This window comes from Nomascus leucogenys, chromosome 13 (genome assembly GCF_006542625.1).
Source record: "Nomascus leucogenys isolate Asia chromosome 13, Asia_NLE_v1, whole genome shotgun sequence".
Classification (NCBI taxonomy): domain Eukaryota; kingdom Metazoa; phylum Chordata; class Mammalia; order Primates; family Hylobatidae; genus Nomascus; species Nomascus leucogenys.
The window spans coordinates 92545736-92573025 of NC_044393.1; the positions used below are offsets into that span (position 1 = coordinate 92545736).

The following is a 27290-nucleotide window of genomic DNA, read 5'->3' on the forward strand; positions in this document are numbered from 1 at the left end:
TTATCTGATTTCCTTGTCAACCTGCTTCAAGAAAATCCATGTGTTCAGAACACTTGCTTGCGGTCTGCCCCACAGCAAGTGGTTGTTTAACCCAAATATCTGAGCAGCAAACTGAGCTGATCCTTCTGGAGAAAGGGTGGTTGAGCAGCCGAGACCGCTGGGTAGTCGAGGAGAAGACCACACATCCTGAGCTCCCCAGTCTGCTTGAGCGGAGGACAGCTGATAACTGGATATGCAGTATTCCCAGATGTCACTGGTCCCAAACCATTTCTTCTGCCTGCCACTGCCACAAACACAGTGGGAATGCCATCCCCTTCACACTCAGCTTTAATCCTCAGTTTTATCTGGTCCTTTATGCACAGATGTTACTTGAAGTTCTCATGGAATGCCAAGATTTCCACAGGCCTTCTTGATTTTTTCACAGCGGCCAAGATCAGAAGTAGAGCCTACCAATACTGCCATCCTGCACGGACTTTCTAATTTCAAAAGCAACTCTTCTCTCTCTGCAACCCACTCTAACTCTTTCTTTACCATCTTGAGCCCTTCAGGAATTACTTCTTTGAGGTCCTGATGAGGCTGTTTGTCTTTCTGTTGGCTTCCATCTACGGAAGGCCAGAGTCTCCAGGAATCATTATCAATAACATCAGCAAGAACAATTTCTTTGGGGGTTACATCAACACCAAATTTGATCTTCATATCAACCAGTGTACAGTTCTGGGGCAACCAAGATTTCTCCAGTATTTCAGAAAAGAGCCTATGTAGTATGACATGATATCCACTTCAGTTTGGCCTATGAGAAGTTCACCAAAGCAAAATTTTGTAGCAATTAGCTGTCCCTGAGATGACTGTGGGTCATTACCAGCATCATCCTTGAAAAACATCTCCACTTTAGGTGGGTAAAACTTATATCCTTCCTTGTCATCACGATTTCTTTTGAGAAAAGAATCAGTTACTATTCTTCTGCAAACCCATTCAGTTGGAATCATTTCACACTCGGGAGCAGCAAAAGCTGTCTGTTTCCCCACATTTTCTGGTGAAAGCTGTTTTGACAGTTGCTTCCTGTAACAACTGTAAAATACAACTGGTAATTTTATTTGAGATTGCAGCTTTTACCTTTTACTTCTGGGTGATTCTTTCTTTCTCTCTCTCTCTTTTTTTTTTTTTTTTTTTTTTTTTTGAGACAGAGTCTCGCTCTGTCGCCCAGGCTGGAGTGCAGTGGCATGAGCGTAGTGGCACGAGTGCAGTAGCACGAGCTCGGCTGACTGCAAGCCCCGCCTCCCGGGTTAACGCCATTCTCCTGGCTCAGCCTCCCGAGTAGCTGGGACTACAGGCGGCCGCCACCATGCTCAGCTAATTTTTTGTATTTTTAGTAGAGACCGGGTTTCACTGTGTTAGCCAGGATGGTCTCTCCTGACCTCATAATCCGCCCACCTCGGCCTCCCAAAGTGTTGGGATTACAGGCATGAGCCACGGCGCCTGGCCCAGGTGATTCTTTCTAACTGCATTTCCTGCTCTTATCTGATCCTTGAACTGCAGGAGGATCTTTTCTGGACTATCTAATAATTTATGGATTTTGTTTTACCCTCATTCAGTTTTTTACTAATACTTAGTACCTCAGCTGTTGCCAATATCCTGAGTGGGCTGAAGGTTGTGACCCCACTGGGAAGAGAGGCAGAAATCTCCGATACAGGTTCTTCATCAGAAATGCCTTTTGCAGATATTTTCTCCTGGTGTATAGCTTGTCTTCTAAGGTTCTGAACAGTGTCTTACAAAGAGCAGAAGTTCTTTGATGAATCACTATCAATTTTATCTTCATGATTGAGATTAGACTTCATATCTATTAAGTCTTTGTTTAATCCAAGGTATCAATTTGTGGTCTTACGATTTCTTCTGAATTTTTATCTTTTCTTACACTTCAGTTTATAATTCATTTTTATTTTTACATATGGTGTGAGGTATGGGTCAAGATTTAAAAAATTTTGCAAATGGATGTTCAAGTTTTTCAGTCCATTTGTTGAAAAAATTCTCTTTTCTGCACTGAGTTTTCTTTGTACCTTTATCAAATATTAATTGATAATTTATATGTGAGTCTCTATCTGGACTTTGTTTTGTAACAGTGATTTATGTGTCTGTCCTTTCACCAATACTACATTTTTTGATTAATGCAGCTTTATACTTTAATCTTGATCTATACATCTTGATTAATGTGTCTTGAAATGAAATAATTAAGTCCTCGGGCTTTGTTCTTTTCAAAATTATATCAGCTCTTGTACTTCCTTTGATTTTTTTCCATATAAATTTTAGAATTAGCTTGTCGATTTCTCCAAAAAGAATATTTCTGGGATTTTTTGTAAGATTGCATGGAATCTATGGAAGGTTAATTTATGATTAACATTAATAATATAACAATGTTGAGACTTGCAAATCTTGAATAAGGAACATCTCATATTTGTTTAGGTCTTTGATTTCTTTCACTGGCGTTTTAGAGTTTTCAATATGCAGATTGTACACCTGTATAAACATATTTTGTTAAATTTATACCAAATTGCTTCTTATTTTTGTTATTATTATAATAGCACTGCTGGAAAATTTTCAGTTTCTCTTGGTAGTATATAGAATGTAGACAGAAATGTGATTTTGTGTATTAAATTTACATTGGCTTTCTAACTATTGACCTTGCTAAATTTACTAATTAGTTCTAATACTTTTCTTGTAGATTCTTACAATTTTCTAAATATACAATCATATCATCTGCAAAGAGAAACATTTTTACTTCTTCTATTCTAATCTGTAGATCTTTTTTTTTTTTTTAATTTCTTCCCTTATTGCACTTAGAATTTTCAATGTGTCTAAAAAGAGTAGTAAGAATGGACTTCTCAGCCTTATTCCTGATCTTAGGGGCAAAGCATTTGGTCTTTTAGCATTAACTCTGATGTTAGTAGCCCATTTTGTAGATACTCTCTCTCAGTTTGAGGAAGTTCCTTTCTATTATTAATTGCTGAGAATTTTTGTTATGGTTGGATTTCAAATTTTGTCCAATGATTTTCTGCATCTCTTGAGATGAGCAATGTTTTTCTTCTTTTGTCTACTGATGTGGTGAACTAATTTAATTAACTTTTGAATGCTTAACTATCTTTACACGATGAAATAAACCTCACTTGGTAATGATATATTATCTTTTTTTATGTATTGTTGGATTGTAAGTGCTAGCATTCGATTGAATATTTTCATATCTATGCTGTGAGGGATATTTCGTCTGTAGTTTTCTTATAATGTCTTTGTTTTTAATATCAGGTAATGCTGAGTTTATAAAATGAGCTGGGTGTCATTCCCTCCCCTTTTTTCTTATGGAAAAAATTGTGTATAATTATATTACCTTTTTCTGCAATGTTAGGAAAAACGTGTTAGTACAGCCATCTGGACTTGAAGATTTTTCTTTGACAATTTTAAACCACAAATTCAATTTCTTTAATATATTCTAGCTTATTCAAGATACCTATTTCTTCTTCAGTGAGTTTTGCTGCTGTGTCATGTATGACACATGTATGATTTATTTTTATGTTTATAAATGACTAAGAAGGATCTGAAATAATTTTCTAACCTTCATTCCGAAAATTGATCATTTGTGTCTTCTCTCTTTTTATCTTGGCTGATATAGCTAGTCACTATTAATTTACGGACTTTTTTCAAAGGAACAACTCTTTGGTCATTGGTTCTCTCTTTGCTTCTTTTTCATTGTTTTTCTAGTTCATTGTTTTCTTCTGGTATTTTTATTTCCTGGAAAATTTGGGTGGATTCCCGAGAATCAATATTGTAGGCCATTGTTTTTTAAAAAACACTGTGACCTACAATAACAAATACTTTTTATATCATATTTCATTATGTGCTCAAAAAGCCCATTTACATATAATTAAAAAGAACTTTCACAAAACAACACTCAGCCATATTACATGTGATAAAGTATTTTTTTTTTTTCAATTCAATTCTATTCTGTTCCAGCCTGGATGAATTCTCTTTTGTTAACAAGAAGCTGTTTACAACCTGCTAAACTACCTTCACAGACTACTAATTGTTAGTGACCTGTGGTTTGAAAAGCATTGCTGAATATGATTCTGATAACAAATCATGTATACAATGCTTGTGAGACCCTCTACTATTTCTTTTTTCCTTTTATTGATACATAGTGTTTTGCACATTTATGGGGGTACATGTGAGCATTTTTAATGTGCATCAAACGTGTAAGATCAAGTCAGGGTATTTGGGGTATCCATCATATGGAGTATTTGTTATTTCTACATGTTGGTAACATTTCAAGTTCTTTCTTCTAGCTACTTTGAAATATACAGTATATTGTTTTTAACTATAGTCACCCTAGTCTGCTATTGAAAATTAGAACTTATTTCCTCTATCTAACTGTAAGTTTGTGCTTCTTCATGAACCTCTTTTCATTTCTCCCTCTGCCCACTCTCACACCCTCCCAAACTCTGGTATCGTATCTACCCTTCTATTGTCTATCTCCAGGAGATCAAGGTTTTTAGTCCCTAAATATGAGTGAGAACATGTGGTATTTGTCTTTCTGTGCCTGGATTATTTCACCTAACATAATGAGCTTTATTTCCATCCATGTTGCTGCAGATGACATGATTTCATTCTTCCTTATGAACAAATAGTATTTCATTGTGTATATATACCACATTTTCTTTATCCATTCACCCACTGATGAACACTTAGATTGAATCCATACCTTTGCTATTGTTAAGTATTCCCTTTTCTATACATTCTTGCCAGCATCTGTTTTTATTTATTTATTTTTGTCTTTTTAGGAATAACCATTCTAATTAGGATGAGATAATATCTCATCACGGTTTTGATTTGCATTTCTCTGATGATTAGAGATGTTGAGCATTTTTTAATATGCTTGTTGGCTTTTGTGTGTCTTCCTTTGAAAATTGTCTATTCATGTCATTTGCCCACTTTTTAATTGAATTATTTGTTTTTTTTATTGTTGAGTTGTTTGTATTCCTTGCATATTCTGGATATTAGTCCCTGGTTGGATGAATAGTTTGCAACTACTTCCTCCCATTCAACAGTTTGTCTCTTCACTTTGTTAATTGTTTCTTTCACTGTGCAAAAACTTTTTTAGTTTACTATAGTCCCATTTGTCTATTTTTGTTTTAGTTTTCTCTGCTTTTGAGGTCTCAGCCATAAAATCTTTGCCTAAACAAATATCCTGTTGTGTTTTCCCTTTGTTTTCTTCTAGTGGTTTTATAGTTTCAGGTCTTATTTTTAAGTTTTTGATCCATTTTGAATTGATTTTTATATAAGATGGAAGATAGGGGTCCAGTTTCATTCTGCATGTGAATATCCCAATTTTTTCAGCACTATTTATTAAAGAAGGTATCCTTTCCTCAGTGTATGTTCTGGGCACTTTTGTTGAAAGTCTGTTGGCTGTAAATATGTAGATTTATTTTTGGGTTTTCTATTCTCTTCCACCGGTTTCTGTGTCTATTTCTATATCAATACCATGCTTTTTGGTTACTATAACCTTGTACTATATTTTGAAGTCAAGTAGTGTGATGCCTCCTGCTTTGTACTTTTTGCTCAGGATTGTTTTGGTTATACTGGCTCTTTTTTTATTCCATATGAATTTTAGAATTTTGTTTTCTATTTCTGTAAAAAATGACATTGGTATTTTGATAAGGATTTTATTGAATCTAGATATTTCTTTGGTCATTTTGACAATATTGATTCTTCTGATCCATGAGCATGGGATGTCTATTTTTTTTTTTTTTGAGATGGAGTCTCACTCTGTTGCCCAGGCTGGAGTGCAGTGGCTCAATCTCCGCTCACTGCAAGCTCCACCTCCCAGGTTCATGCCATTCTCCCGCCTCAGCCTCCCGAGTAGCTGGGACTACAGGCGCCCGCCACTGCACCCAGCTAATTTTTTGTATTTTTAGTAGACACGGGGTTTCACCATGGTCTTGATCTCCTGACCTCGTGATCTGCCTGCCTTGGCCTCCCAAAGTGCTGGGATTACAGGCGTGAGCCACCGCGCCCGGCCCTCTATTTGTTTATGTCTTCTTTAATTCATTTTATCAGTATTTTATAGTTTTTTTGTAGAGACCTTTTACCTCCTTGGTTAAATTTATTCCTAGGTATTTTTTTTTGGTAGCAATTGTAAATGGGATTGTCTTCTTGATTTCTCTTTTGGCTGTTTTATTATTGGTTATATAAATGCTACTGATTTTTATATGTTAATTTTATATTTTTCAACTTTATTGAATTTGCTTATCATTTTTAGGTGGAATCTTTTTTTCTAAATATAAGATTATTTCATGTGCAAAGAGAGACAATTTGACTCCCTCTTTTCCAGTTTGAATGCCTTTTATTTTTTACTCTTGTCTGATTGCTCTGTCTAGGGGAAATAGTATTTTTAGCATTATGTTGAATAGGAGTAGTGAAAGTGAGCATCCTTGTCTTGTTCTAGTTCTTAGAGAAAAGGTTTTCAACTTTTCACCATTCAGTATGATGTTGGCTGTGGGTTTGTCATATATATGGCCTTTATTATTTTGAGGTAGGTTCCCTCTATGCCCAGTTTGTTGAGAGTTTTTATAATGAAGTGGTGTTGAATTTTATCAAATGCCTTTTCTGCATCTATTGAAATGATCATATAGTTTTTGCCCTTCATTCTGTTCATGTGATGTGCATATGTTAAACCATCCTTGTATCCCTGGGATGAAACCCACTTGCTCATGGGGTACTATCTTTTTGACGTGCTGTTAAATTCATGTTACTAGTATTTTGTGGAGAATTTATGTGTTTATGTTCATCAGGGGTATTGGTCTGTAGTTTTCTTTTTGTGTGTGTGTACTTGTCTGGTTTTGGTATCAGGGCAATGCTGACCTCCTAGAGTAAGTTAGGGAGAATTCCCTGTTGTTTGATTTTTTGGAATAGTTTGAGGAGGATTGATATTAGTTCTTTACAGAATTTGAAAGTGAGTCCATCTGGTCCTGCGCTTTTCTTTGTTGGGAGTCTTTTTATTGCTGATTTAATGTCACTACTCATTATCAGTTTGTTCAAGTTTTCTATCTTTTCCTGATTCAATCTTGGTGGTTTGTATGTTTCCAGGAATGTATCTATTTTATCTAGGCTTTCCAGTTTATTAGTGTATAGTTATTCATAATAATCTCTGATGATCTTTTATGTTTCTTTGGTATCAGCTGTAATATCTCCTTTTTTATTTCTAATTTTGTTATTTAGTCCTTCTGTCTTATTTTCTTGGTTAGTCTAGCTACAGGTTTGTCGGTTGTGTTTATCTTTCTGAAGAACTAACTTTTTGTTTTAATGATCCTTGTCTTTTAGTCTCTATTTTATTTAGTTCTCATCTTATCTTTATTGCTTCTTTTCTTCTGCTAATTTTGGGTTTGGTTTGTTCTTCCTTTTCTGTCAGGCCTCTGAGCCCAAGCCAAGCCATTGCATCCCCTGTGACTTGCACGTATACATCCAGATGGCCTGAAGAAACTGAAGATACACAAAAGAAGTAAAAATAGCCTTAACTGATGACATTCCACCATTGTGATTTGTTTCTGCCCCACCCTAACTGATCAATGTACTTTGTAATCTCCCCCACCCTTAAGAAATTTCTTTGTGATTCTCCTCACCCTTGAGAATGTACTTTGTGAGATCCACCCCTGCCCGCAAAACATTGCTCTTAACTTCACCACCTATCCCAAAACCTATAAGAACTAATGATAATCCACCACCCTTTGCTGACTCTCTTTTCAGACTCAGCCCACCTGCACCCAGGTGAAATAAACAGCCATGTTGCTCACACAAAGCCGTTTGGTGGTCTCTTCACACGGATGCTCATAAATTTGGTGCCGTGACTCGGATCGGGGGACCTCCCTTGGGAGATCAATCCCCTGTCCTCCTGCCCTTTGCTCTGTGAAAAAGATCCACCTACGACCTCAGGTCCTTAGACTGACCAGCCCAAGAAACATCTCACCAATTTCAAATCTGGTAAGCGGCTTCTTTTTATTCTCTTCTCCAACTTCCCTCACTATCCCTCAACCTCTTTCTCCTTTCAATCTTGGCGCCACACTTCAATCTCTCCCTTCTCTTAATTTCAGTTCCTTTCATTTTCTGGTAGAGACAAAGGAGACATGTTTTATCCGTGGACCCAAAACTCCGGTGCCGGTCACGGACTGGGAAGGCAGCCTTCCCTTGGTGTTTAATCATTGCAGGGATGCCTCTCTGATTATTCACCCACGTTTCAGAGGTGTCAGACCATGCAGGGACACCTGCCTTGGTCCTTCACCCTTAGCGGCAAGTCCCGCTTTCCTGGGGCAGGGGCAAGTACCCCTCAACCCCTTCTCCTTCATGCTTAGTGGCAAGTCCCGCTTTTCTGGGGCAGGGGCAAGTACCCCCAACCCCTTCTCCTTCACCCTTAGCAGCAAGTCCCACTTTCCTGGGGCAGGGGCAAGTACCCCTCAACCCCTTCTCCTTTACCCTTAGTGGCAAGTCCCGCTTTTCTGGGGGAGGGGCAAGTACCCATCAACCCCTTCTCCTTCACCCTTAGTGGCAAGTCCCGCTTTTCTAAGGGGCAAGAAACCCCCAATCGCTTATTTCCACACCCTGACTTCTTATCTCTGTGCCCTGATCCCTTATTTCCACACCCCAACCTCTTATATCTCTGTGCCCCAATCCCTTATTTCTGCACCCTGACCCCTTTCCCGCTTTTCTAGAGGGTAAGAACCCCCGAACCCCTTCCCTCCGTGTCTCTACGCTCTCTTCTCTCTAGGTTTGCCTCCTTCACTATAGCCAACCTTCCACCCTCCATTCCTCCTTCTTCTCCCTTAGCCTGTGTTCTTAAAACCTCTTCAGCTCTCACCTGACCTAAAATCTAAGTGTCTTATTTTCTTCTGCAATGCCACTTGACCCCAATACAAACTCAACAGTAGTTCCAAATAGCCAGAAAACGGCACTTTCAATTTTTCTATCCTGCAAGATCTAAATAATTCTTGTTGTAAAATGGGCAAATGGTCTGAGGTGCCTGACATCCAGGCATTCTTTTACACATCAGTCCCTTTCTAGTCTCTGTGCCCAATGCAACTCGTCCCAAATCTTCCTTCTTTCCCTCCCGCCTGTCCCCTCAATCCCAACCCCAAGCGTCGCTGAGTCTTTCTAATCTTCCTTTTCTACAGACCCATCTGACCTCTCCCCTCCTCTCCAGGCCGAGCTAGGTCCCAATTCTTCCTCAGCCTCCACTCCTCCACCCTATAATCCTTTTATCACCTCCCCTCCTCACACCTGGTCTGGCTTACAGTTTCGTTCCGCGTCTAGCCCTCCCCCACCTGCCCAGCAATTTACTCTTAAAAAGGTGGCTGGAGCTAAAGGCATAGTCAAGGTTAATGCTCCTTTTTCTTTATCCCAAATCAGATAGCGTTTAGGCTCTTTTTCATCAAATATAAAAATCCAGCCCAGTTCATGGCTTGTTTGGCAGCAACCCTGAGACACTTTACAGCCGTAGGCCCTAAAAGGTCAAAAGGCCATCTTATTCTCAATATACACTTTATTACCCAATCTGCTCCTGACATTAAATAAAACTCCAAAAATTAGAATCTGGCCCTCAAACCCCACAACAGGACTTAACCTCACCTTCAAGGTGTACAATAATAGAAAAAAGTTTCAATTCCTTGCCTCCACTGTGAGACAAACCCCAGCCACATCTCCAGCACACAAGAACTTCCAAACGCCTGAACCGCAGCAGCCAGGTGTTCCTCCAGAACCTCCTTCCCCAGGAGCTTGCTACACGTGCTGGAAATCTGGCCACTGGGCCAAGGAATGCCTGCAGCCAAGGATTCCTCCTAAGCTGCATCCCATCTGTGTAGGACCCCACTGGAAGTCGGACCGTTCAACTCCCCTGGCAGCCACTCCCAGAGCTCCTGGAACTCTGACCCAAGGCTCTCTGACTGACTCCTTCCCAGATCTTCTCAGCTTAGCGGCTGAAGACTGACGCTGCCTGATCACCTCGGAAGCCCCGTAGACCATCACGGACGCCGAGCTTTAGGTAAATCTCACAGTGGAGGGTAAGTCCGTCCTCTTCTTAATCAATACAGAGGCTACCCACTCCACATTACCTTCTTTTCAAGGGCCTGTTTCCCTTGCCTCCATAACTGTTGTGGGTATTGACGGCCAGGCTTCTAAACCTCTTAAAACTCCCCAACTCTGGTGCCAACTTAGACAATACTCTTTTAAGCACTCCATTTTAGTTATCCCCACCTGCCCAGTTCCCTTATTAGGCCGAGACATTTTAACTAAATTATCTGCTTCCCTGACTATTCCTGGACTACAGCCACATCTCATTGCCGCCCCTCTCCCCACCTCAAAGCCTCCTTCGTGTCTTCCTCTCATATCCCCCCACCTTAACCCACAAGTATAAAATACCTCTACTCCCTCCTTGGTGACCAATCATGCACCCCTTACCATCTCATTAGAACCTAATCACCCTTACCCCACTCAATGCCAATATCCCATCCCACAGCATGCTTTGAAAGGATTAAAGCCTGTTATCACTTGCCTGCTAAAGCATGGCCTTTTAAAGCCTATAAACTCTCCTTACAATTCCCCTATTTTACCTGTCCTAAAACCAGACAAGCCTTACAAGTTAGTTCAGGATCTATGCCTTATCAACCAAATTGTTTTGCCTATCCACCCCATGGTGCCAAACCCATATACTCTCCTATCCTCAATACCTCCCTCCACAATCCATTATTCTGTTCTAGATCTCAAACATGCTTTCTTTACTGTTCCTTTGCACGCTTCATCCCAGCCTCTCTGCTTTCACTTAGACTGACCCTGACACCCATTAGGCTCAGCAAATTACCTGGGCTGTACTGCCGCAAGGCTTCACAGACAGCCCCCATTACTTCAGTCAAGCCCAAACTTCATCCTCATCTGTTACCTATCTCGGCATAATTCTCTTAAAAACACACATGCTCTCCCTGCTGATCATATCCGATTAACCTTCCAAACCTCAATCCCTTACAAAACAACAACTCCTTTCCTTCCTAGACATGGTTAGTGTGGTCAGAATTCTTATACAAGAGCCAGGACTGCACCCTGTAGCCTTTCTGTCCAAACAACTTGACCTTACTGTTTTAGCCTAGCCCTCATGTCTGCGTGCAGCAGCTGCTGCTGCTTTAATACTTTTAGAGGCCCTAAAAATCACAAACTATGCTCAACTCACTCTCTACATTTCTCATAACTTCCAAAGTCTATTTTTTTTTTCTCCTCATACCTGACACATGTACTTTCTGCTCCTTGGCTCCTTCAGCTGTACTCAGTCTTTGTTAAGTCCCACAATTACCATTGTTCCTGGCCGGGACCTCATTCTGGCCTCCCACATTATTCCTGATACCACACCTGACCCCCATGACTGTATCTCTCGGATCCACCTGACATTCACCCCATTTCCCCGTATTTCCTTCTTTCGTGTTCCTCACCTTGATCACGCTTGATTTGTTGATGGCAGTTCCACCAGGCCTGATCGCCACACACCAGCAAAGGCAGGCTATGCTATAGTACAAGCCACTAGCCGGCCTCTTAGAACCTCTCATTTCCTTTCCATCGTGGAAATCTATCCTCAAGGAAGTAACTTCTCAGTGTTCCATCTGCTATTCTACTACTCCTCAGGGATTATTCAGGCCCCCTCCCTTCCCTACACATCAAGCTTGAAGATTTGCCCCCACCCAGGACTGGCAAATTAGCTTTACTCAACATGCCCCGAGTCAGATAACTAAAATACCTCTTAGTCTAGGTAGACACTTTCACTAGATAAGTAGAGGCCTTTCCTACAGGGTCTGAGAAGGCCACCACAGTCATTTCTTCCCTTCTGTCAGACATAATTCCTCAGTTTAGCCTTCCCACCTCTATACAGTCTGATAACAGACCAGCCTTTATTAGTCAAATCAGCCAAGCAATTTTTTAGGCTCTTAGTATTCATGAAACCTTTATATCCCTTACAGTCCCCCATCTTCAGGAAAAGTAGAACCGACTAAAGGTCTTTTAAAAACACACCTCACCAAGCTCAGCCACCAACTTAAAAAGGACTGGACAATACTTTTACCACTTTTGCTTCTCAGAATTCAGGCCTGTCCTTGGAATGCTACAAGGTACAGCCCATTTGAGCTCCTTTTTATTAGGCCCCAGTCTCATTCCAGACACCAGACCAACTTAGACTGTGCCCCCCCAAAAAACTTGTCATCCCTACTATCTTCTATCTAGTCATACTCCTATTCTCCGTTCTCAACTACTCATACATGCCCTGCTCTTGTTTACACTGCCGGTTTACACTGTTTATCCAAGCCATTACAGCTGATATCTCCCGGTGCCATCCCCAAACTGCCACTCTAAACTCTTGAAGTAAATAAATAATCTTTGCTGGCAGGACTATGTTGAATCTCCTTAGGCACTCTCTAATCAGATGTCCTAGGTCCTCCCAATTCTTAGACCTTTTATACCTGTTTTTCTCCTTCTCTTATTCCATTTAGTTTCTCAATTCATCCAAAACCATATCCAGGCCATGACCAATAATTCTAAATGACAAATGTTTCTTCTAACATCCCCACAATATCACCCCTTACCACAAGACCTCCCTTCAGCTTAATCTCTCCCACTGTAGGTTCCCATGCCACCCCTAACACCGCTTGAAGCAGCCCTGAGAAACATCACCCATTCTCTCTCCATACCACCCCCCAAATATTTTGCTGCCCCAACACTTCAACACTATTTTGTTTTATTTTTCTTATTAATATAAGAAGGCAGGAATGTCAGGCCTCTGAGCCCAAGCCAAGCTATTGCATCCCCTGTGACTTGCACGTATACATCCAGATGGCCTGAAGTAACTGAAGATACACAAAAGAAGTAAAAATAGCCTTAACTGATGACATTCCACCATTGTGATTTGTTTCTGCCCCACCCTAACTGATCAATGTACTTTGTAATCTCCCCCACCCTTAAGAAGTTTCTTTGTGATTCTCCTCACCCTTGAGAATGTACTTTGTGAGATCCACCCCTGCCCACAAAACATTGCTCTTAACTTCACCGCCTATCCCAAAACCTATAAGAACTAATGATAATCCACCACCCTTTGCTGACTCTCTTTTCGGACTCAGCCCACATACACCCAGGTGAAATAAACAGCCATGTTGCTCACACAAAGCCTGTTTGTTGGTCTCTTCACACGGATGCACATGAAATTTTCTATAATAATTCTTTGAGGTACATCATTACATTGTTTATTTAAAAACTTTCTACTTCTTTTGATGCAGATGTTTTTTGGTGTAAATTTCCCTCTTAGTACTGCTTTAGTTGTATTCCACAGATTTTGGCATCATGTGTTTCCATTTTTATTTGTTTCAATAAATGTTTTTATTTCCATTTTTATTTCTTCAATCAGGACCATGTTGTTTTATTTTTATGTATTTGTATAGCTTCCAAAGTTGTTCTTTGTATTAATTTTTGGTTTTATTCCACTGTTGTGTGGGAAAATACTTAATATAATGTCAAGTTTTAAGAATTTGTTGAGACTTCTTCTTTTGTGGCTGAAAATATGATCTATCCTGAAAAATGTTCCACATGCTGAGTAGAAAAAAATGCGTATTCTGCAGTTGTTGAATAATATGTTCTGTAGGTGTGTCTGTTAGGTCCATTTTGGTCTATAGTCCAGTTAAATTCAATATTTTTTAGTTGATTTTACATCTAGATGATTTGTCTAATGCTTAGAGTGGGGTGTTGAAGTCCCTCACTGTTGTTGTACTGGAATTTATCTCTCTCTTTAGTATTGGGGAAACCAACCCCTGATAATTCATCGTAGGTTCTTTTCTATTTTCCCTAAGTGTCAGCCGATCTGAGAAATAAAGGGAAAGAGTACAAAAGAGAAAAATTTTAAAGCTGGGTGTCCGGGGGAGACATCACATGTCGGCAGGTTCCATGATGCCCCCTGAGAGGTAAAACCAGCAAGTTTTTATTAGCAATTTTCAAAGGGGAGGGAGTGTACAAACAGGGTGTGGGTCACAGAGATCACATGCTTTAAGGGCAACAAAAGATCACAAGGCAGATGAGCAGGGCAAGATCACAATTTCAGGGCAAAACAAGAATCACTAATGAACTTCCATGTCCCATTGTGCACGCATTGTCATTGATAAACATCTTAATAGGGTTCAAGAGCAGAGAACTGGTCTGACTAGAATTCGCCAGACTGGAATTTCCTAATCCTAACAAGCCTGGGGGCATTGCAGGAGACTAAGGCGTGTTTCATCCCTATCTACAGCTGCATAAGGCAGACACCCCCAGAACGGCCATTTTAGAGGCCCCCCTGGAAATGCATTCTTTTCCCAGGGCTGTTAATTATTTATATTCCTTATTAGGGAAAGAATTCAGTGATATTTCTCTTACCTGTTTTTGGTAATAAGAGAAATATGGCTCTGTCCTGTCCGGCCCACAGGCAGCTAGACTTTAAGGTTATCTGCCTTGTTCCCTGAAAATCGCTGTTATCCTGTTCTTAAGGTGCCCAGATTGCATATTGTTCAAACACATGTGCTCTACAAACAATTTGTGCAATTAATGCAATCATCACAGGGTCCTGAGTCAACATACATTCTCAGCTTACTAAAATGATGGAATTAAGAGATTAAAGTAAAGACAGGCATAGGAAATCACAAGAGTATTGATTGGGGAAGTGATAAATGTCCATGAAATCTTCACAATTTATGTTCAGAGACTGCAGTAAAGACAGGCATAAGAAATTATAAAAGTATTAATTTGGGGAACTAATAAATGTCCATGAAATCTTCACAATTTGTATTCTTCTGCCATGGCTTCAGTCAGTCCCTCCATTCGGGTCCCTGACTTCCCACAACACTTTAGATCTGGTAATAATTGCTTTATGAATCTGGGTACTGCAGTACTAGGTGCATGTATGTTTACAATTATTATATCTTCTTGCTGAATTGATCCGTTTATCATTATATAATGACCTTCTTTGCCTTTTCTTACTATTTTTGACTTAAAGTCTCTTTTATCTGATACAAGTAAATCAACTTCTGCTCACATTTGGTTTATGTTTGCATGGTATATCTTTTTTAATCCTTTTTCTTTCAGTCTATGCGTGTCTTTACAAGTAAGATGTGTTTCTTGTAGGCAGCACATAGTTGGATCATATATACTTCTTTTAATCAATTAAGCCAGTCTATATCTTTTAAGTGGAGAATTTAATCAATTTACATTTAAGGTTATTATTGATATGTGAATTTTTTTGTTTTTTTTTGACAAGAGTCTCACTCTGTTGCCCAGCCTGGAGTAAGTAGCATGATATCAGCTCACCGCAACCTTCTCCTCCCAGGTTCAAGTGATTTTCCTGCCTCAGCCACCCAAGTAGCTGGGATTACAGGCATGTGCCACCACGCCTGGCTAATTTTTGTATTTTTTTTTTTTTACTAGAGATAGGGTTTCACCATGTTGGCCAGACTGGTCTCAAACTCCTGACCTCAGGTGATCTTCCTGCCTCGGCCTCCCAAAGTGCTGGCATTACACACGTGAGCCACCATGCCTGGCCATATGTGAAGTTTTGTTTCTGTCATATTGTTCATTGTTTTCTGGTTGTTTTGTATATTCTTCATTCCTTTCTTTTTCTTTTATTGTTTGTCATTGTGGTTTGGTAGTTTTCTATGGTGGTACCGTGTGAGTTCTTTCTCTTCCTCATTTGTGTGTTTGTTTTTCCAGTGAGTTTTATACTTTGTTGTGTTCTTGTGATGGTAAATGCTGTCTTTTTCTTCCAGGTTTAGGACTGCCTTGAGCATTTCTTGGAGGACCAGTTGAGTGGTGATGAATTTTCTCAGCTTTTGCTTCTTTGGGAAAGACTTTTTTATTTCTCCTTCATTTATGAAGAATAATTTGCTGGAAATAGATCCTTTGCTGGCAATATTTTTTCTTTCTTAGCCCTTTGAATATATCATCTCTTTCTTTCCTGGCAGAAAGGCTTCTACTGAGAAATTCACTGTTAGTCTGACGGGGATTCCTTTAAAGGTGACTATATGTTTTCTCTTGCTGTTTTTAGAATTCTTTCTGTGTATTTTACTGTAGACATTTTGACCATAATGTTTCATGAAAACTTTTTTGCATTGTATCTGTTTGGGGATCTCAGAGCCTGTTTTATCTAGATGCCTAAATCTCTTGCTAGACTTGGGAAGTTGTTATGTATTGTTATGTTGAATACGTTTTCTAATCCTTTTGTTCTCTCTCTGCCTTCTGAGACCTCAGTAATTCAAATATTTGGCCACTTTATGGTGTTTCATATACTATGAAGAATTTGCTTATTCTTTTTTCTTTATTTTTGTTGGGCTGTGTTATTTCAATAGACTTGTTTTCAAGTTCTGAGATTCTTTCTTCTGCTTGATCTAGTCTATTTTTGTTGAAGCTTTTGAATATATTTTGTATTTCATTAAATGAATTCTTCAGTTTCAGAATTTTGCTTGGCTATTTTTTTATTATCTCTATCTTTGGCAAATTACTCATTCATATCCTGAATTGTTTTCCTGATTTCTTTGTAATTTTTCAGAAATTTCTTATATTTCACTGAGCTTCTTTAATATTCAAATTTTGAATTCTTTTCCCATGATTTCATTCGTTTTTTTATTGGAATCTGTTGCTCAAGAGTTATTGTGTTCCTTTGGAGGTGTGTATTTCCTTGCTTTTTCATGTTTCTTGTGTTCTTACATTGATATCGACATATCTGAAATAATATTAGCTTCTTCCAACTTGTTGAATTTGCTTTTATAGAGGAAGACTTTCTTAAAGATGTATCTATGGTTTTTGTTGGGTAGAACGTTTTGGCTTTGATTCTTGGTGCATGCAGTAGTGTAGCTTTAAACAGCATCAGTGGTATCTGTGATTTCCTTGGTGGCTTAGGGTACAGCTGGAAACTGTAGTGAATTTCTGCTGGGGACTGGGAAGCCAGGTAGGCCAGTTTTCCAGCACCATTGGTACCAGTGTTGGGCTGAGCATGCCTGTTCTTGGGCACCAGGGGGGCAGTGTAAACTGGCACTAGTATTAGTGGGTCCAGGCAGGCTAACCCTTGGGCCTTCTGGTAGCTTACTCACATGCTGGTAGTGGCAACTTTGGGCAAGGTGGGTGGCAGGTTCTTGGACCTCTGGGCAATCAGCATGGCATGGGCAATGGTAGAGTCAGTGGCAGAACAATCCTCTGGGTCTTGAGAAGTATGTGCTGGTGTTGGTGGTGGCTGCAATGGGCTGTGTGGGCCAGTCTTTAGGCTTGCAGGCGGCACATGCAGATAAGTGCCAGTTGTGGTATTCTCATTTTGGTGAGTAGGCCCCTGGGAGGAGTGTTTAGGTTCCGATGGTGGTGAACTGAGTTGGGAAATCCCCTGGCCCCTAGACTATGTGCTCTTGTATGGAGAGGGGGTAAATCTGGGTCAGGTGGGCTTGTCCTCAGGCCTCCAATGGCGTGTGGAGGAGCCACCCATGGTACAAAGGGGTTGGGTGATCCGCAGGCCACTGGTGGAATGCTTGCATGGGGGAAGCAACAACTGTGCTGTTATCCTGCCACTGAGGAGGGTAGTGCTGCCTTCATTGGCAACAGCATAGGCCAATGGATGGGGAATGTGTGCACCACTTGCACCTCAGTCCCAGCAGCACTGCACCTTAGCCCCAGGTGTGATAGCCCAGGGTCACTCACGCCTAGATCTTGGAGACGCAGCCTGCACTTCTCTTGAGCCCCAGCTCCAGCACTGCTGGACTCCAAGACAGCATACAGTTTGTTGAGCCTCTACTATTTCTTGATCCATGACATTGATAAAAATTAGAAACAAGTTGGATAGGACACATGGTCTAGACTCACAGCACATTCCAAGAAATCTCTCACCAGGTTCAAACAAAGTCATTAATTTCTTCATTAATTCAGCAAATATTGAGCCATTACCTATGTGCCAGGTATCAATTTAGACACTGGGGATATGGCAGTGAACAGCACAGATAAAGCTTTTGATCTATGAAATTTCTATTTTAGTGGGTAAAAATCAATAAACAAAATACACAAATAAATATGTCAAGTGATGGTAAGTGCCATGAAGAGAAAGAAAGTAGGATAAAGAGAGACATGGGAATGCCATACTATTTTATTTGGGATGGTTAGTGACTATTTCTATGAAAAGGTAATATTTGAGCAAAGAACTGAAAGAGTGAGATATATATGGGGAAACTATATTTCAAACAGAGGATACAGCAAGTGCAAAGTCACTGAGGAAGGGTCATGCTTGAAATTTGAAAGGATTGCAGCCGGGGAGGGGAGTGGTAGAGATGGGTTTAGAGAAGTAGCAGTGTCCAGGCCACAGATTCTTCTACAAGCCATAGAAATGACAGATTTTACACTGAGAGAGAAGGGAGCTATTGGAAGTGTTCTGCAGCTGAGTTATACGACTTGGCTTACACTTTAAAAGAATCATTCTGACTGCTGTGGGGAGAACAGACTAATATGGTAGCAGGAAGATCAATTAGGAAACTCTTGCAAAAGTCCAGGCAAAGGATGATGGTGAGCTGGATTAGGGAGATAACAATACAGATGTAGAGAAGATATTAAGTTCTCTACGTACTTAGAAGGTAAAGCTGACCAATTTTCCTGATAAATTGTATGGGCTACAAAAGAAGGACAGAAGCCAACCCCTATTCTCTATCATTCCATTTTATATGTTTTTATAGCTTTTGTTACCATTTATAATTATATTATGTGTTTTTTGCCCACTTATTGATTGTCTTCCTTAACCAGTAGAGTAGGTATTCCACGATATCAGAAACCTCACCTATCTCGTTCACAACCAAATTTCAGCACCTAGAAGAGTACTTGGTACACAGCAGGTGCTCAATAAATATTTGTTTGTATGGATGAGTGAAAAGAAAGGAATTTGGCATCTATGATGAGCCCTTAATATATTTCTACCTTTCCCACTCTAATCCTACTTCTGGTAATCTATTCTGAAGAAATTTCACAAAGGCAAAAACTTATCCCGATAGATATTCATCAAAGCAACGTATTCTTGTAGTGGAAAATTAAACACATTCTAACAGTTCAATAGGAGGAGAATTTGGGACACTTCCCAAAAGCTTCAAAGAAGACATTGCCCACTTTTGGGACAGGATGGTCAATGGTTAGAAACAGTCTGCTCTGCCAGGGCTTAAGCACCCAGAGATCAGCAGACCCATGGGCACTGGGTTATGCCAGCTAGATGGCAGGTTATGTTAGTTCATTTCAAACCACGCATTCTAATTACAAACTCTTAAAATCTCAAGGGTTTAATTAAAAAAGTTCTATAGCAGGCTTTGAACCAGTTCCTGGGGCCTCATTATTGTCAGCTCTCCTCACCACAGGCCTATGTGGCAGGAGTTTAGGGAAAAGAAGGAGAAGACTATGGGGAAAAGAGGGGAAAGAGAAGTGTATATGATTGAAAAGCCCAAAGGAAAGTGGGACAAGAAGTTTAATTAAAACCCAGCTGGGCAATTTGCATCAGTGAGTTTAACCCTGAGAAGGAAAACAGGCTTAGGAAATGCCATATGAATGTGGGTATGCTTGCCCCCCGAAGAGCTGACATTTACAATAGACATTGCAGTACAGCCATGGCAGGTACTCAGTACCTTTCTGTGTGCAAACATGAACATATTGAAATGTACAATTTTACTAATTAAAGACCCCCTTTATTCTACTGACAGAGTATAAAAAAATATATATAACCCCATTTTTTCTTCCCAAAGAGAGAATTATTTTTTAACTTGCACAGCAAAATTCTGAATTCTAGTACTCAATCTTAAGTATATTTACTCGCAAAGCAAAGAATTTCTAAACTGAAAGGTACTTAAGGCATTTTGACTCTTCATTTTTCAAATAAGGAAAATAATGCTCAGAGAGTATCTCAACATAGTAAAGAAAGGAAGAAGATGCTTTATCTTTCCTGATCTCTATTTAAGCTCTCTCTTCACTATTCTGCACTATTTTCTAGTTATTTCTGGGATTATTTATTCAACAAACACTGAGCCTTCTAGTGCAATGCACTGGTTAACCATGGGGAAAACTACACATAAAGATGAAACAGGAATAAATTCTATCTTCTGGAGTTGTATACTCTGGATATAAATGTTCTTATATTCTTTCTTTCTCTCTTTTCCTCTGCCTGTTTCTAAAAAGAACTTGAGGTGGTCAAGGTTTAGACCATTATATATTTAAGATGTTGAAAAGGTTTCATTTAATAATGCTTTTTGCATCAATAATAATTTTATTCACTATTAGTCAGACATTTTTTTTTCTTCACGTTAAGTCCTCTCCTTGACTTTTTGTAAGTACCTTAGAAATTTCCAAGTAAGTGTCATTTGCTTTGCCTATTGAAGTCAAATTATTTTACATGTTTGAATTACAACTTGAAGGGGGCTATGCTTTTAGTAATTCATTTTTTGTGTTCAAATGCAAAAATTATTGAAATTATTCTATGCTTGTAGTCTATGATTGCTTATTCTGAGTTCCATTTGTCTCTTCTTAAGAAATCATTGTTGTCTAGAGAATGAAAAAAGACAGGTCATATTAGTAAATCAATATTTATATTCAAGAAAAAGATCTAAAATATTTTTTAAAAGAACTATTCTCACATAAAAATAAATCATTTATGATAATATGTTTTCTTAAAGAGTTTGGCTTTTATGTTTATGCAAGACTGACTTCCTGCCAAGTCTTCACTCCAAGATATTTCACAGTGGAGGGTCCCAGTGTTTCCCCTTGTCACTTTATAGGATTAGTTCGGTCTACTGTCATTCAGCTAAAATGCCTTGTGTCTCTGGTTAGTATGAAGTCCATAACTAAACCCAAGTATTTGTTCTTTAAACTTTATAAAGTGGCTCTTCCATTTACTCTCAGGATATGCCATTCATCATACCTTCAATGGCTGGGGAAAACATACTGTCTCTTTATGGTCTTTTTAACGCTCTGCAAAATGATTTGTTAAAGGAAGGGTTTTGAAATAAGTATTGTCTTTTTGGCTTAAAGTTTATAGTTTTTCAGCACTTACTATAAAAAGAACACATCCACAACCACATTTTTTTTTCTATAGGTAAAGGAATGGAATGGATAGTCTGAAAGCTTAGAAGGAAGATGAGGTGCAGCATGAGGACAAAAGCAAAATCGGAAAGCTAAAACAGTAAGAAAGGAGAGAAAAATCCGAGATGATTTGTAGCAAAGTGATATATTTATCATTATCCCAGAATATATAAATTTCTTTTTTTACCAGAATATTAAGTCTTTTGAAATGTTCCAAAAACATGAGAATCTAAAACTGATTCTTACTCTTGATTTCAACAATTAATATTTCATGAGTTTCTGCCTCCTCTTGGTGAATTTTTTCATGCTAACATTAGTTCTACATGGCACTTTTTCATAGCATGCAGGGATCACAACACAGGCACCTTTATCTTCACAATAAACGGATACTGAACTTTGAAAAATAATTTAGACCATTGTGAGCCAAGTAGGACCCAATACAAAGGGGAAAATGTAGGTACTATTTGGGCTTCCAGAAATTTCAAGAATTGGGTGGCATTCTTGGAGAAAAATGCTCTCAGGTGGTCCTGAGGATACCGCAGGTGTGTTTTATCTGGTGTATCACTCAGGGATCTTGTTGGCAATCAACAAAAAAGAAAGCCTCGGTTAACTCTGCGAGGTAGGAATTTATTAGACGTGGTTTGGATTGCTCTCATAATTGGTAGGGTATGTGGAGAACCAAGCCTGACTCCACCAGGAACTAGGATGTGGATGTTCAGAAATAGTCAAAATTATGCCACCAGAATTGGTTATAATGCTATCGCTGTGGCCACTGGCCACTGAATGCCACTAAGAGAGTTAATTCCATACACTCACATCTTCCTAGTGTCATCTGTGGAAGATTCAATGGCCTCATGGACTTGAACTGACTACAGTCTAGCTACACGGATTGAGGGAAAGAATATATGTATTTGGCATTTTTAGCTAATGCACTGGCTAAAAATAGGAAGGGCCTATCCTCCGTTAAGAATCTGACTGTTTTAGGAGGCCCCCAAACAGAATTAGGATCCAAATGCTGAGCAGCCAAAAAAGAAAAAGAAAACTAAAAATGCCCCCTTTTCTGGTTAAAATTAAACTGAATCAAGTGAGTTGAGAGCAGATAGGCAGTCTCTATTATTCCAGTCAAATCTGCACTTTTTCATCCGTAGAAAGTTTTGAAGTATGAATTATTAATAATAAACCTTTTGTTAATATAGGTGCATCCCAGATACCAAAGATATATTCGGAAGTAAGGTGCCATTACTGGGGGAAAATCCCAGATATTTTGCTATTTAAAAACAACCTCGGGCTGGGTGTGGCGATTCATGCCTGTGATCCCAGCACTTTGGGAGGCCAAGGCAGGTTCCTTGCTTGAGTTCAGGAGTTTGAGACCAGCCTGGGCAACACGGTGAAACCCTGTCTCTACCAAAAACAGGAAAATTAGCCAGTCATGGTGGCACGTGCCTGTGGTCCCAGCTGCCCAGGAGGCTGAGGTAGGAGGGTCACTGAAGCCTGGGAAGCCAAGGCTGCAGTGATCTGTGGTTACACCACTGCACTCCAGCCTTGGTGACAGAGTAAGACTCTGTCTCAAAACAAAACAAAAACACCAAAATACTCTGAGCTAATCAAATTTCTTTAAAAGAAAAATATGTATTTTTTTTACACATAAGTTTCTTAAAAGTCAAGCATAGAATAAACTTCAAATCCAAATGAGTTGATAGAAAATTAGTTTGCCAGGCTGACTTATGGATCATGTTCTATCCAACTGGTTTCCCTTGTAAACTACTTTATAATTTTATATAATATTAAATTTAGTTTACTTCCTCCCCTTTCCAACACATAAGTCATAATCTCTCTCCCCATACTGGATTATTTACATCGATGTAAAAATACTCTTTAGTGTCTCATCACCTTAAAAAATAAGCTCTTCTCTGGGTCCTTTATCCCTCCAATTATCCCTTGATTTCTCTGCTTTCTTATCAAGAACAATGTATCAAAAGCATTTTGAATATGAGATTTCTCAAGTTCCTCATTTCCCTGATTTCCTCAACCCACCCTAGCTGGCTTTCTAACTCATCTGCCACGTACTTTGTCAAGTTTCCCATACGGATAGATCTCAAGGTTACTTTTCCATCTTTATTTATATGATTTTCCTATCAGCATTCAACAATATATGACTGTTGATATTTCGCTCCTCTTCCCCTTAAAAAAACAAACAAAAAAACCTTCTCTCCCACAGCTCTGTGATCCTATAATAAGCTTGGGCTCTCCTCTTATCTCATGGGGCTAGTCTTTCCAAATCTCTCTCTCTCTCTTTTTTTTTTGCCTCAAAATGTTGGTTTGCAGCATTCTCAATGTTCTTCTCCTAAGAATTCAATTTGGCCTAAAGCTTTGAATACCATCTATTTTTTGATGACTTCTAAATTTATATGTGCAGACCTGACCTCTGCTCTGAAGTCTAGATTCATCTATTAAACTGCCTATCTAATATCTTCTCTTCATTCTGTACCCCAAACCTTTAAAGTCTAGACTCACATCTCAAACTGTCTAGCTAATGTTTTCTCTTCATCCCATATCCTCATTTTCCATTATTTCAGTTAAAGTTCTGAAAAACACTGACGGTTCAAGCCAAAAGCCTAGGTATCATCCTTGATCTTTCTTTACCTGTCCCTATCACATCCAATTCATCAACTAAATCTATTAGATCCACCCTCAAGTTATAAAGGATCATATTTTCCAAATATTATGACTTTTATTTATTTCTATCCAGTTTATTTTTCTTGTCTTAATGCACTGATAAGGACCTCTATGAGTATGTTGAAGGTAACACTGAGAGTGAACATTCTTCTTTTGTTTAATGTGAATGCATCTGACTTTTTACAACTGAGTATAATGCTTGCTGAAGGTTTCTGGTAGATATACTACTTCTTATAGGAAGTTTCTTTCTACTTTACTGTGCTGCTAATGTTTAACGATCATCGGGACTTGGATTTTTTCAATTTATTTTTCGGCATGAGCATAAATTTTTTTTTTCTTGTAATCTATGAATTCAGAGAACGAATAGATGTATTAGGAATACATTATCCTTGCATTCCTGAGACTTATCTGTTTCCCCCATCTGATCCTTCTGGACTTGCAAGACCTCTTGTGGCCATTCTTATTCTTTGCAGCACTTTGTTCTGGGTGAGTTCTTGGTTTTCTTTTACCATGTGATACCATCTCCCTGGATCTTTTAGGGGGAGCCTGCCTTCTGTTTTTTTAATGCTGTGTAAGAGTTTTAGAAAAGATCTGTCTTTCTAGTAATGGATGGCGAAGTTGAAGAGGCTGGAGCCTGTACTTAGGGTGCCATCTTGAGGAGAGTCAGGAAAAGACTTGAGTTATATAAACACAGTTGGGGATCTTCCACTTTAGAGGAATGCCCTTGATCCAGAATGTAGTGACACAAAGCAGGACAAGGTGAGATGATAATTCAGAGAAGAGTGCCTCCAAAATTAATATTGGCTGACGTTCAAGTGAGGAGAGAGAAGAAACAGGCATGGTAAGAGGTGAAGACAAGGACCGTACAATGTCAAGGGCCAAGAAATTTAATTAAAAGCTAATTATTTCCTTTGAGAGTTTTCATCATCATCCCCCACAAAAATATTGCTAAAGATATTCCCATAAGTTCTGATTCTTGCATCTATAAAAGGAGAAAAGGAGACCATTGCAAAGTTTCCTCTTATTCAATCTGATGCCTAGTATTACGCAAAGTTTTATAGCCAGTTACAAGACAGAAAAAAATTGGGGAGATATTAAAGCCATATTGCAACCTCTTTATAGAATAATAAAAGGATTTCTTTGATTTCAGTAAATATCATAGGCCTCTGTAAGATATTAAACAGGGACAGGAGCTAGAAATCCTTGCTCAGTCTTGTAAAATTTTATTCAGTCCATGAATACCTGTGGAAAGCTTTTGATGTGTCGGGTACTGTGACAGGTATTGGGGATACATCTCTGAGAAATATGGACATCAGCCAACATGAAACATATTGCCTGGTGGGGTAAGAGAATACCAAATAAACATTAACCGTAAATGTGATGAGAAGTATTAAACGAAGCATGGGTGGTCTGACTGCAGGTAAACAGTGTGCATAGTCATGATACAGCGGGGTATAGAGTTTTCTTGAAGAAACTATCTTTAAATTGAGGAGGCAAAGAACCATTAGTCAGTCTTTCCAACCAAGCTCCTGTCTTCTGAAAGCTGGAAATAAAACCTGGATTTTTTTGGTCTAACGTACATTTCCAAAGACACCTTTAAAATTAAGAGAGTGCGTGGTTTCTGAATCATTGAATTCTAGGGCCCTGGGCCTTGGTAACCATTGGCCATCTTTACCATCAGCAGTAAACTGGTAACTGGGTTGCATCATCACTGTCCTAACTCCTGTTGAGCTGTGGACACCCATCATGAGTAGATGAAAAAGATATAAAACCAGGAGGGTCTGTTCCAGGGCAAATCCTCTGTGAGAAAAGACAGGTGTCACACTGCTCTAACAGCAAGCTGGAAAGGACTTGAGGAAGGGAAAATGTTTTAGTTGGAATTTCCTGATGACAAGTAATAGAAACTAAACTGAAACAAGTAGAAGCAAAAAAAAAAAAAAAAAAAAAGCAGTTTATTGATTAAGGGAACAAAAATGTCTAGGTGTTGACCTGGAGCTTTAATCAGTACTATATCTAGATTCTTTAACAATATCCCTAGGGGTATCGCTCTTTGCCTTTGATTTGTCATTTATGTGCGTCTGTATGGTGGGGGTGGGGGTGGGGGTGGGTGGTGATGGTGCTCATTGTCCATCAAGCTCTCTTTGTGTGAAGATAATATTACAAGGCAATTCCAGGCTTAAATGGTTTGTAGAAATCATTATCTCAGAAAGAAAGAAATTATTTCTCCATTAATGCCTTTATCACTCATCTGGACACTGACTGGCTATACTTAGGTTGTTTGAACATTCATGGTCAAGTCACGAGGTCCAGGGCATGGAATGCCCATCTGTAGTCACACCTACTCTGATGATGAGAATGCTGGGGTCCCTTGGTTGTCAGCCCCATTTCAATCAGAGAGAAAGTAAAGGCAGCTCTCAGAATAAAGATTCATAGAACAGATGAAAAAGCAAAAAAAGGCCACTAAAGAAAAGTGAATTTTTATATATATGTTTTCACTTTAAGCATATCTTGGGCTCTTGCAATTAGGAAAAGAATAGCTATGATGCTATGTTCTCTCAGTTAAGGACACTGGTTCTGGAATTCAATGATCTGTTTCACATTCTTGCTCTACCACTTATTCGTTTTTCATTTTGAAATTTAGTTTTCTTCATGTGTCGCTGAGGATTAATTATGAGTATGTGGCTTAGTAATGAGCATTCATCATGGCTTTGCAGTGGCATTGATCCTTCAGTGCAGAATATCCTAGCACATGTTCCTGACCAAAAGGCAGCCATTTGTGGGGCACACGCCAATATTTATTGCATTTTCTTGCCTTGGTCTATCTTTCTGATCTTAACACCAAATTTTCTAGGATTGAAGACTTCTTACTCTCAGGAAGTAGTTTGTTTCTCAAAGAGAAAACATGGGGTGTTCAGTTGGCTGTGTGGCTGCTCCCAACTGTAGAGGTGAGGTGGATGTACGTAGTCTTCTATGCTGAGAGAATAATTCAAAAGAATGCTTTGAAGGTAAATATATAAATCAGTACACTCCCCCAACTCAATACCCTTCATGAAATGTATCTTCACGAAGTCTGCCTATTACATTAAAGCTTTTTTTTTCTTTGACAGAGTTTCGCTCTTGTTGCCCAGGCTGGAGTGCAATGATGCGATCCTGGCTCACTGCAGCCTCTGCCTCCTGGGTTCAAGTGATCCTACTGTCTCAGCCTCCCGAGTAGCTGGGATTACAGGTACCTGCCACCACACCTGGCTAATTTTGAATTTTTAGTAGAGATGGGCTTTCTCCAAGTTGTTCAGGCTGGTCTTGAACTCCCGACCTCAGGTGATCTGCCCGCCTCACCCTCCCAAAGTGCTGGGATTACAGGTGTGAGCCACCATGCCCAGCCTACATTAAAGCTTTAATTTTCAGGAAGACTCTCCGACTTGAAGCAGAGTGATATAGTTTAGATATGTCCCCACCAAATCTAA

At 39.3% G+C, this 27290-nt stretch overlaps 1 pseudogene; it reads right to left on the minus strand.

The window, feature by feature from the left end:
- Nucleotides 1-25571, minus strand: LOC100590431 (annotated as a pseudogene).
- Nucleotides 25572-27290: the final 1719 nt, after the last annotated feature.